The sequence below is a fragment of the Chinchilla lanigera genome, unplaced genomic scaffold, assembly GCF_000276665.1.
Source record: "Chinchilla lanigera isolate Chin_1 unplaced genomic scaffold, ChiLan1.0 scaffold00019, whole genome shotgun sequence".
NCBI classification, from domain to species: Eukaryota; Metazoa; Chordata; class Mammalia; order Rodentia; family Chinchillidae; genus Chinchilla; species Chinchilla lanigera.
The window spans coordinates 12,410,206-12,418,728 of NW_004955420.1; positions in this window are offsets into that span (position 1 = coordinate 12,410,206).

Sequence of the window (8,523 nt, forward strand, 5' to 3'; positions counted from 1 at the left end):
CATGACGTCCAGAAAATATGTAACTGGCAGGGCCTTGATGAATATGTAACTGGCATGGTGGTGCACACATGCAATCCTGGCACTTTGGGAGGCTGAGGCAGGAGGGTTGCAAGTTCAAGTTCAGCCCGGGCAACTTAGTGACTCAATAAGACCCTATCTCAACATTTAAAATTTTTTTTAAAAAGACAAAGGGGTTGGGGATGTGGGCCAGTGTGAAAGCCCCGGATGCAATCCCCTGTACCTAAGTAAAGAAATAAAGTAACAAATGAACTGAAGGGGAAAAACACAGGTCCTTCTATAAGTGAAGGGATGTCGGCTCACCTCTCCCCAGCTACACTTCCCACTGGGCAGAGCCCAGAGCCGCAGATGGGGAGCAGTGACTGCCTCCCCACCAGGCCGGGTCCCAGGCCCGTGCAGCGGGGTGTGGGGAGGGAGAAGGAGCACAGTCAGAGGGAAGCAGAGCGAGGAGGAAGAGAAAAGAAGAAGTGGGGAGAGGAGGCCCCGAAGCACATGGAACAAGACATCAAGTGACTCGGAAGCAAGTGGGACCCCGGCAGAGGCGGCAGGGTCACGCAGAGGGCAAGGAAGGTGGGAAGAAGAGGGGGAGGGGGGGGCGGGGACGGGAGCCCAGTGGCTCTGGGGGGACGGCTGGGGCTGGGCCACAGGACTGTTCTGGGAGCAGAAGCGGGGCGCGGACAGCAGGGACCAGCAGATCCCCAGGGTGCCGTCCTCCAGGGGACAGGGGCTGGGCCAGGTCCCGGTGGCAGCCACACCCCCCGCCCCAGTGGCCTCCGTCCCACAGCCTCCCCCGGCACTGGGTTCTGGCAGCTGCTCCTCCAAGAACAGTTTTGAACTTGCAGGCGGGACCCATCGGGTCAGAAAGGCGGCCAGGCCCTTACACAACCGGCCTCTCCAAGCCAGGGCCCACGCTGGGCAGTGCTGGTCCCCGGCAGGCGTGGGCTGGGCACAGCCAAGGGGCACAGGAGGAAGGAAGCAACCCCAGGGGTCACCTCTCTGCAGAGGGGAGCTGGTGAGGAGGCCCCGCTGTGTCCCCATACAGAGCCTTAGAACAACTCTGTTTCACAGCTTCCCGCAGGATTAAACTTACATCTGAGAATCTAACCCTGCTGGCACTCAGAGGACGGCCCTATCACCCTGCAGGGCTGAGGCTTTCCTCCATCCCTGCTTAAAAAGGATGGCTGACTGAGTCGGGTGCGGTGGTGCCCACCTACAATCCCAGCACTCGGGAGGCTGAGGCAGGAGGATCCCCTTGAGTTCACAGCCAGTCTGGGCTACATAGTGGGACCCTGTCTCAAAAAAACAAACAAAAAAGATGATGGCCATGAACTGCCCAGAGGGGACGGGCTCCTTGACCTCTGGGAGACCCCAGGCAGCTGACAGTGCGGGTGCGCTGGGCAGGTCTCAGGCCAGGACACGGCGCCCGCACCTGAGTGCTCTGCTGGAAGGAGGCCAAACCTCAGAAGGGGTTTGCAGGATTCACGAGAGGAGCCGGGCTTATCGCAGCCTCCAGGGCCCCAGGCAGGCCCGGGCATGGGCTGAAATTCCTGTTACAGAAACAGCCAGAGCCCCTGGAGCCCAAGACTGGATGGGGTCCCATGCCAGCTTCCCCCACTGGTGGGGCCGGGAAGCAGCTGCCTCCCTCCTGTCTCTATGGGGGATACTGAGAAGTGACTCCTTTGCCCAGGGCCACACACGGAAGGAGGGGGCAGAGGCTGGCGGGTGGGTGATGAGTGCACATTCAAAGCTTTAGGTCTTCCAGGAACCTCTCGGAAGGTGCCTGGTGTGGTGGTGCACGCCTGTGCTCTCAGCACTTGGGAGGCTGAGGCAGGAGGATTGCCTTGAGCTCCAGGCTGGCCTGGGCTACATAGTGTGCCAGTCTGAACTATATAACAAGAATTTGTCTCAAAAAATACAACAAAACACACACACACACACACAGACACACACACTCAATGGTGGGAAAGAGCAACCCCGATATAACAGCTGCTGTTGTGGCCTAGAGAATACTGGTCTGGACTGAAACAAAGGGGAGGTTTCTGCAGAGATCTGTTCTGGAGATGCGACCTGGTGTCTTGAATTGAGGGACTCATGAGGTCCACAGGAATGGGGCAGAGTTCGGTATTGATCAGTAACCAATACATGGAAAACTAAACAAACGAAAGTGAGACAATTATTAACTCTGGGGAAACAAGAGGTGCAAGAAGCAGCCATAACCGTGTACTCCTTCGGACTCAGCTGCGAATGCCTCCCGCCCCCCGCCCACAAGGGCAAGACAGGGTATCCAGGCAAAATTACAACTAATTCAGGCAGGAGGAGGGAGGAAGGGAAGAAAAGCGAGCCAAATGTGAAAAGTCAGCATCAAAAAGACTCAGCTAGCTGGTGGTGCACACCCGTAATCCCAGCAAGCTGGGAAGCTGAGGCAGGAGGATCACAAGTTCAAATCCAGCCTGAGCAACTTTTTGAGACCTTGTCTCAAAATAAAAAATAAGGAAAGGACTGGGGACAGGGTTACTAAAACAAAACAAAACAAAACAAGCAGATAAGCCAGGCAAGAGGCTACACACGTAATCCCAGCTGCTTGGGAGGCTAAAGTGGGAGGATCATGAGTTCAAGGCTAGTCCGAGCAATTTAGCAAGGGCCTACCTCAAAAACAAAACACAGAAAATCAGCTGAGAAGTCACAAGTGGTTGCCTCTGAGAAGTTGGAAATGCGGTTTGAGTTGTAAAACACAGCTGTTTTATGTAACAAATCTTATAGAACTGTTTAACTCATAAAATTACATGCAGACCTAACTCTGTTTTTTATTTTGTTTTGCTTTGGTTTGGTTTTTTTTGAGACCAGATCTCACTCTATAGCCCAAGGTGGCCTCAAACTTGCTAAGATTCTCCTGCTTCAGCCTCCTGAGTATGGAGAATATAGACATGCACAACCATGCCTGGCTACACCCCTACTCTTAAAAATTAAAATTAAGCCAGGCATAGCAGTTCATGTCTGCAATCCCAGTTTCGGTAGAGGTTGGGGCAGGAAGGTTAAAAGTTCAAGGCCAGTCTAGGTAATTTATTTATTTCTTATTTTTGGTACTGGGAATCGAACTCAGGACTTTGCACTTGCCAGGCAGGTGCTGTGTCGCTGAGCTATATCACTGGCCCAGCCTAGATAATTTAATAAGCTTGCCTCAAAATAAAAATTAGAAAAAGGGCTAGGAATGTAGCTCGGGGCAGAGCAAGCCTAAGGTACTGGATTCACTCCCCAAACTGAAAAAAATTAAAGTTACTATAATTTCTACAGATAGAAGGTGTTCAATAGCTGCCAATGGTCACAGTTCCTCCTACATGACGTCGTCATCAGACAGACACTAGCAGAGGGCTGTGATGTATTCGGACACTTGATTGCAAATGACAGGCCTGAAACTGGCAAAAGCATGCAAGGGGTTCTCTTGGGTCCTGTCAGAGTCAAATTGTGCAGACGCAGCTTGATGTGGCTGTTCATGCCGGGATTTCCATCCCCATCTCTTGGCTTTTTTTGTGTGAGACAGCCTGTGCCACCGCGCCGCTCCAGTCTGTTGATACTTCTTTGTTTGTTTGGGTTTTTTTTTTTTTTTTTTTTTTTTGAGATAGGGTCTCGCTATGCAGTTCAAGCTGATCTTGAACTCACTATGTAGCCCAGGCTGGTCTCCAACTTGCAATGATCCTCCTGCCTCAGCCTCTGGAATGCTTCATTTTTATTTTTATTAGTCCACATTTGCAGCACACAGTGATTGCATTCTTCACCAAGGGTTGGTCCATGTGCATAACACACTTTGATTCTTTTTATATTCCCTTCCCCTCTCTGACATGTTTCGGTCCCTTTCCTTTTGCAAAAAAGTATCACTCTGTTTCCTATTATCCACCTTTAGAATATAGGTTTCAATGGTCTGAGCAGAGGAAACTGCTTTTATAGACCAAGAAGGTTTTAAAGGAAGCAGAAAGAAAAAACAAAAATGGATTGGACCCTCCAAAGTTATTTCCCTTGTAAGGCGGGGACAGGGAGACAGAATAGTAGGAAAACATCTTTTTGGATGAGTTGACATCAGATTATTTCTCTTCATTTTCATGTGAGTGACACTGGCCTGTTTGAGAAATTTGGCTCTCTTCTCACTAATTTTGATTTCTCAGAAGACCAGATAAGCCTGGCATGGTGGCATAGACCTGCAATCCCAGCACTATAAGAGGCTGAGGCAGGAGGGTCATAAGTCCAAACCCAGCCTGGGCAACCTGGTGAGACCCTGCATCAAAATAGAAAATATAAAAGGGCTGGGGGTGTAGCTCAATGCGAAGGTCCTGGGTTCAATCCCTAATGTTACCAAAAAAAAAAAAGAAAAAAAGAAAGAAAAAGAAAAATTCCAGTAGTAGCTTAAATTTGACTTCTCCCTGTTTTGCACTGGAGATTTAATGCACCTCCACCTCCTAGTATGAGATTGAGTCTCCCTCCTTTACTAAGTAGCCCAGGCTGGATTTGAACTTGTCATCCTCCTGCCTCAGCTCCCAGAGCGCTGACATTATAGGCATGCACCACCACGCCCCGCTTTAGGCTTGACATTTAGCATGAGTGACTCCATTTTGATTTCCAGCGTGGCCTGTTAGGATCAGTGCAGGCATTCTGTCCCAAGGTGGTCTCTTTTCATCTCGTGTAACAATGGCTTTGACGTGGCTGTCCTGTCTCTTTGCGATAGCCTCGCCTGCACTGCGGGGTGCATTCTTTGCCTCCCTTTTTTCTTATTTTACTTGGCCCTCTACAGAGCCTGTTTTTTCCTACCTTTAATAAACACAAAACTTTGCCATCATAAAAACAAAAAACAATAGGTTTGATGTGACCGTGCTAAACTTGAAAAAAATACACACAGTTCCATTCCTTTGTTTCTATATAAGCGCATGGGAAATAGATTGCACTATTTTTACCTGAGTGCTTTCCCATAAATGGCATCACGTACCATGCACGGTTTGGTAGCTTTCACTTTTTTTTTTGGTCTTTTTGAGACAGGGTCTCGCTATGCACTTCAGGCTCGCCTTGAGCTCACTTTGTAGCCCAGGCTGGTCTCGAACTTGTGGTAATCCTCCTGCCTCAGCCTCCCGAGTGCTGGGATTACAGATGTGCACTACCATACCTGGCCTTATTTTTATTTATATTTATTGATATATTGATTGATTTAGTGGTACTAGGCATTGAACCCAGCGCCATGTTTTTATTTTGAGCTGGGCTCTTAGCTAAATTGCTAAATTGCCCCGGCTGGGCTCCAATTTGGGACCCTCCTCTCTCAGCCTCCCAGAGTGCTGAGATTCCCAGCATGCGCCTGACTGATGATGCCCTTTTTGGTAACCCTGTGGCCTCCCTGAGCTGCAGGCTCTTCTGAGGAGGCCCTGCAACACCCTGGAAGCCTCTGGTTCCGGGCCCTGGGGTGGTGTCACTTTGAAGATGCAGCCCCCCACAGATCCCCACAGTCTGGGTCAAGATCAAGGACTTCCCCCGCCACTGCCTCAGGGGCAGGAAAGACCCTGCAGAGCCCCAGGCACTCGCTGCGTGGGGCCTCTCTATAGTGAAAGATAAAAAGAAAAGTAAAACAAGCCTGATAAATACCTAAAGCTTTCTGAAGAAGAAGGCGGCAGTCAGAGAAACACAAACAAAATCAAACCATGGTGCAGATACAAAAACAGAAAGTTATTAAATCTTTTTTGGGCCAGGCCTTGATCTAAATTAGGGTCTGAGGACAAGGCCTGAGGGGCCAGGCAGGCGCACCCCGTCCTCCCTGCCCAGAGCCCTCCTTCCGCAGCTGCCTACAGACACCTGCTCCTCCTGGTCAGTGGCTGTTATACCGTGGAATCTTCTTATGTTTTGTTTGTTTTTTTAAGACAGGGTCTTACTGTGTAGTTCAGGTTGGCCTCAAACTCACTATGTAAACCAGGTATGGTAGTACACACCTATGTAATCTAGCACTCAGGAGGCTGAAGCAGGCGGATTGCCTTTCAAGGCCAGCCTGGGCTACATAGAGAGACCCTGTCCAAAAAAAAAAGAAGGAAAAAAATAATAGCCCCGTGAAATTCAGTACATTATTCATTGCTAGCTGCGCATGGTGGTAATCACGGTATAATCCTGGTGAGGCTGAGGCAGGAGGATTGCTGTGTATTCAAGGCCAGCCTGGCTACATAGTGAGTTCAAGGCCAGCCAGAACTGCCTGGCAAGATCCTGCCTCAAAAAAGTGTACAGCACAAAATATTTAGCTCAGGCTGCAGACGCATCTGCATGTGCCGGATAGGACGTGCAGGAGGCCGCAGACAGCAAGTGTTTCCAGGCCCTAGCGCAGCAGGATCCTGATGGGCGGTGTGCTTGGTGGGGAGGGGGCAAGCACAGCACCCATTAACTGCAGGCGAGGTGCCCTCTGCAGGGTGCCCCGGAAGGAAACTGGAACTCCTCCAGGTCACACAGCTGGGGCTGTGCGGTCTCAGCTCAGCTGGGGGCTTAGTTTTGGGGTATAAGGGAGCTGGAAGCCCTAAGCAGGTGCTGTACCACTGTGCCCCACACAGCCGCTCGGCGCAGGACCGTGGCCCCCAGAACCTGCTGCTCTTATTTTTCTGGCTGGTGGCGAGTGGGCTGGGGAGGAAGGAGAGGCAGGTGCGCTGCATGCCAGCGAGGGCGTCTGGTCCCCGCGGGAACCTCGGCCTCCTCTGCGTCCTGTGTGCCCTGGGAACGCCCCATCGAAGGGGATGGGGACGTACACAGCGCTGTGATCCTGTGCCAATTCCCCGTGAGGGATGTAACCACTACTCACTGCAAACGTAGTCTCATAAACATAAAAAATTAAAACAAGAACAAGAGAAGAGACCGCTCCCTCACCCAGGAGCACCAGGGTCGGAGTCCTGAATGAAGGCAGGAGGGTGAGAGCCAAGGAAAAAATAAACGTCAGGAGCCAGGCGTGGTGTTGCACCCCTGTAATCCCAACACTCAGGAGGCTGAGGCGGGAGGGTCGCCATAAGTTCAAAGCCAGCCTGAACTACAGTGAGACCTGTTTAGAAAAGCCAAAATAAACAAAAATAAATACGTCAGAAATAAATTTGGCTGCAGGCGGCTGAAGACCTGACTTATAGAGCACTTAAGCAAACAGTGGTCTCTGTCTAACGTAATAAAGATCGGAAGTAGGATGCGTTGGTGCTCAGTAATGTCAGGGCTGGCATCCCTGGGGTTGCTTAGCCTTTCCCCTGGAACTGTGTATGTGCGCTGCACGTGCGTGTGTGTGTGTGTGTGTGTGTGTGTGTGTGTCAGTGTGTGTCTGTGTTGCAGCTCCACACCTCAAGGGGCAGAAGGCAGCCATCCTAGGAGCACCCCTCCCTCTGACCACCTTTGGCTGGAGCCGGTTACATGGTCTTCCTACCGCAAGGCAGGCTGGGAAGACAGAGTACAAGTGCCCATGACCTGCTCTGGGCCTGGCTGAATACAGTGGCCCCAAACCAAATGGGGTTGTGTTAGGAAGGAGGAGGGGAAATGAGTATTTGGGACTAAGCCCCAAAGTGAGACCATGGGTGTAAATATTTCTGGAAAAGACTAAAGTCAAATAACACTGCAGAATAGAGCCAAAAGGGCCTCCTGGAAACTGGTAGTCCCCAACCCACAGTCAAGGTCCCACCCCCTTGTGCAGCCTCACCACCACTGTTCACTGCCTTGGTAACCTCCAGAGAAGCTCAGGAGGACAGAGACGCCACTCTTGTCCCCTCACTAACCATGAGAAAGAAGTCTCAACCCAGAGTGGTAGAGACCTGTAGTCCCAGCTACTGGGAGGATGAGGCAGGAGAATCCCATGAGCCCACGAGTTGGAGACCAGCTTGAGCAACACAGTAGGACCTTGTCTCCAAAACAAACAAACACACAGACACATTCTTGGACAAGTTCAGAAGCGTAGCCACAACCACACAGGCAGTGAGTGACAGAGTAGGAGACATGCAATCTGGTTTCTACCACATCACACGTGGCTCATATGAGGGTGAAGATTTTCCTAGCCCCAATCCCCAATCCAGATCCTCTTTAGCCTTTTGGTCCTAGTCTCTGGCTGCTCCGTATGGAGCTTTTCTCTCTTTTTGATGGGGAATGGGGTGGGCATTTGAGACAGGGTCTCACTGAGTAGTCCAGGCTGGCCTTGAACATAATATGTAACTCAGGCTGGGTTGAACTTGTTGAAACCCTCCTGCCTCAGCCTCCCAAGTGCTGGGATTACAGGCATGTACCATCACATCTGGCCCATATAGAGCTTTTTTTGCCCAGTTCTCCTTCTAGCCTTTCTTTCCCAGGGGCAAACCCAGTCAGGATTTTATGGAAGAAAAATGGACCTGCATGTGGAGGCCTTGGCACACTCCACAGCTCTGAGTCTCCTATCACAGATAATTTACAAGAGGCCCAGTGCCAGGAAGTAGTAACTATGCCACAAACATCTTTTGAGATGTGTCTTCTGAGAGAAACAGTAGTATTGGAGTTCAGCCA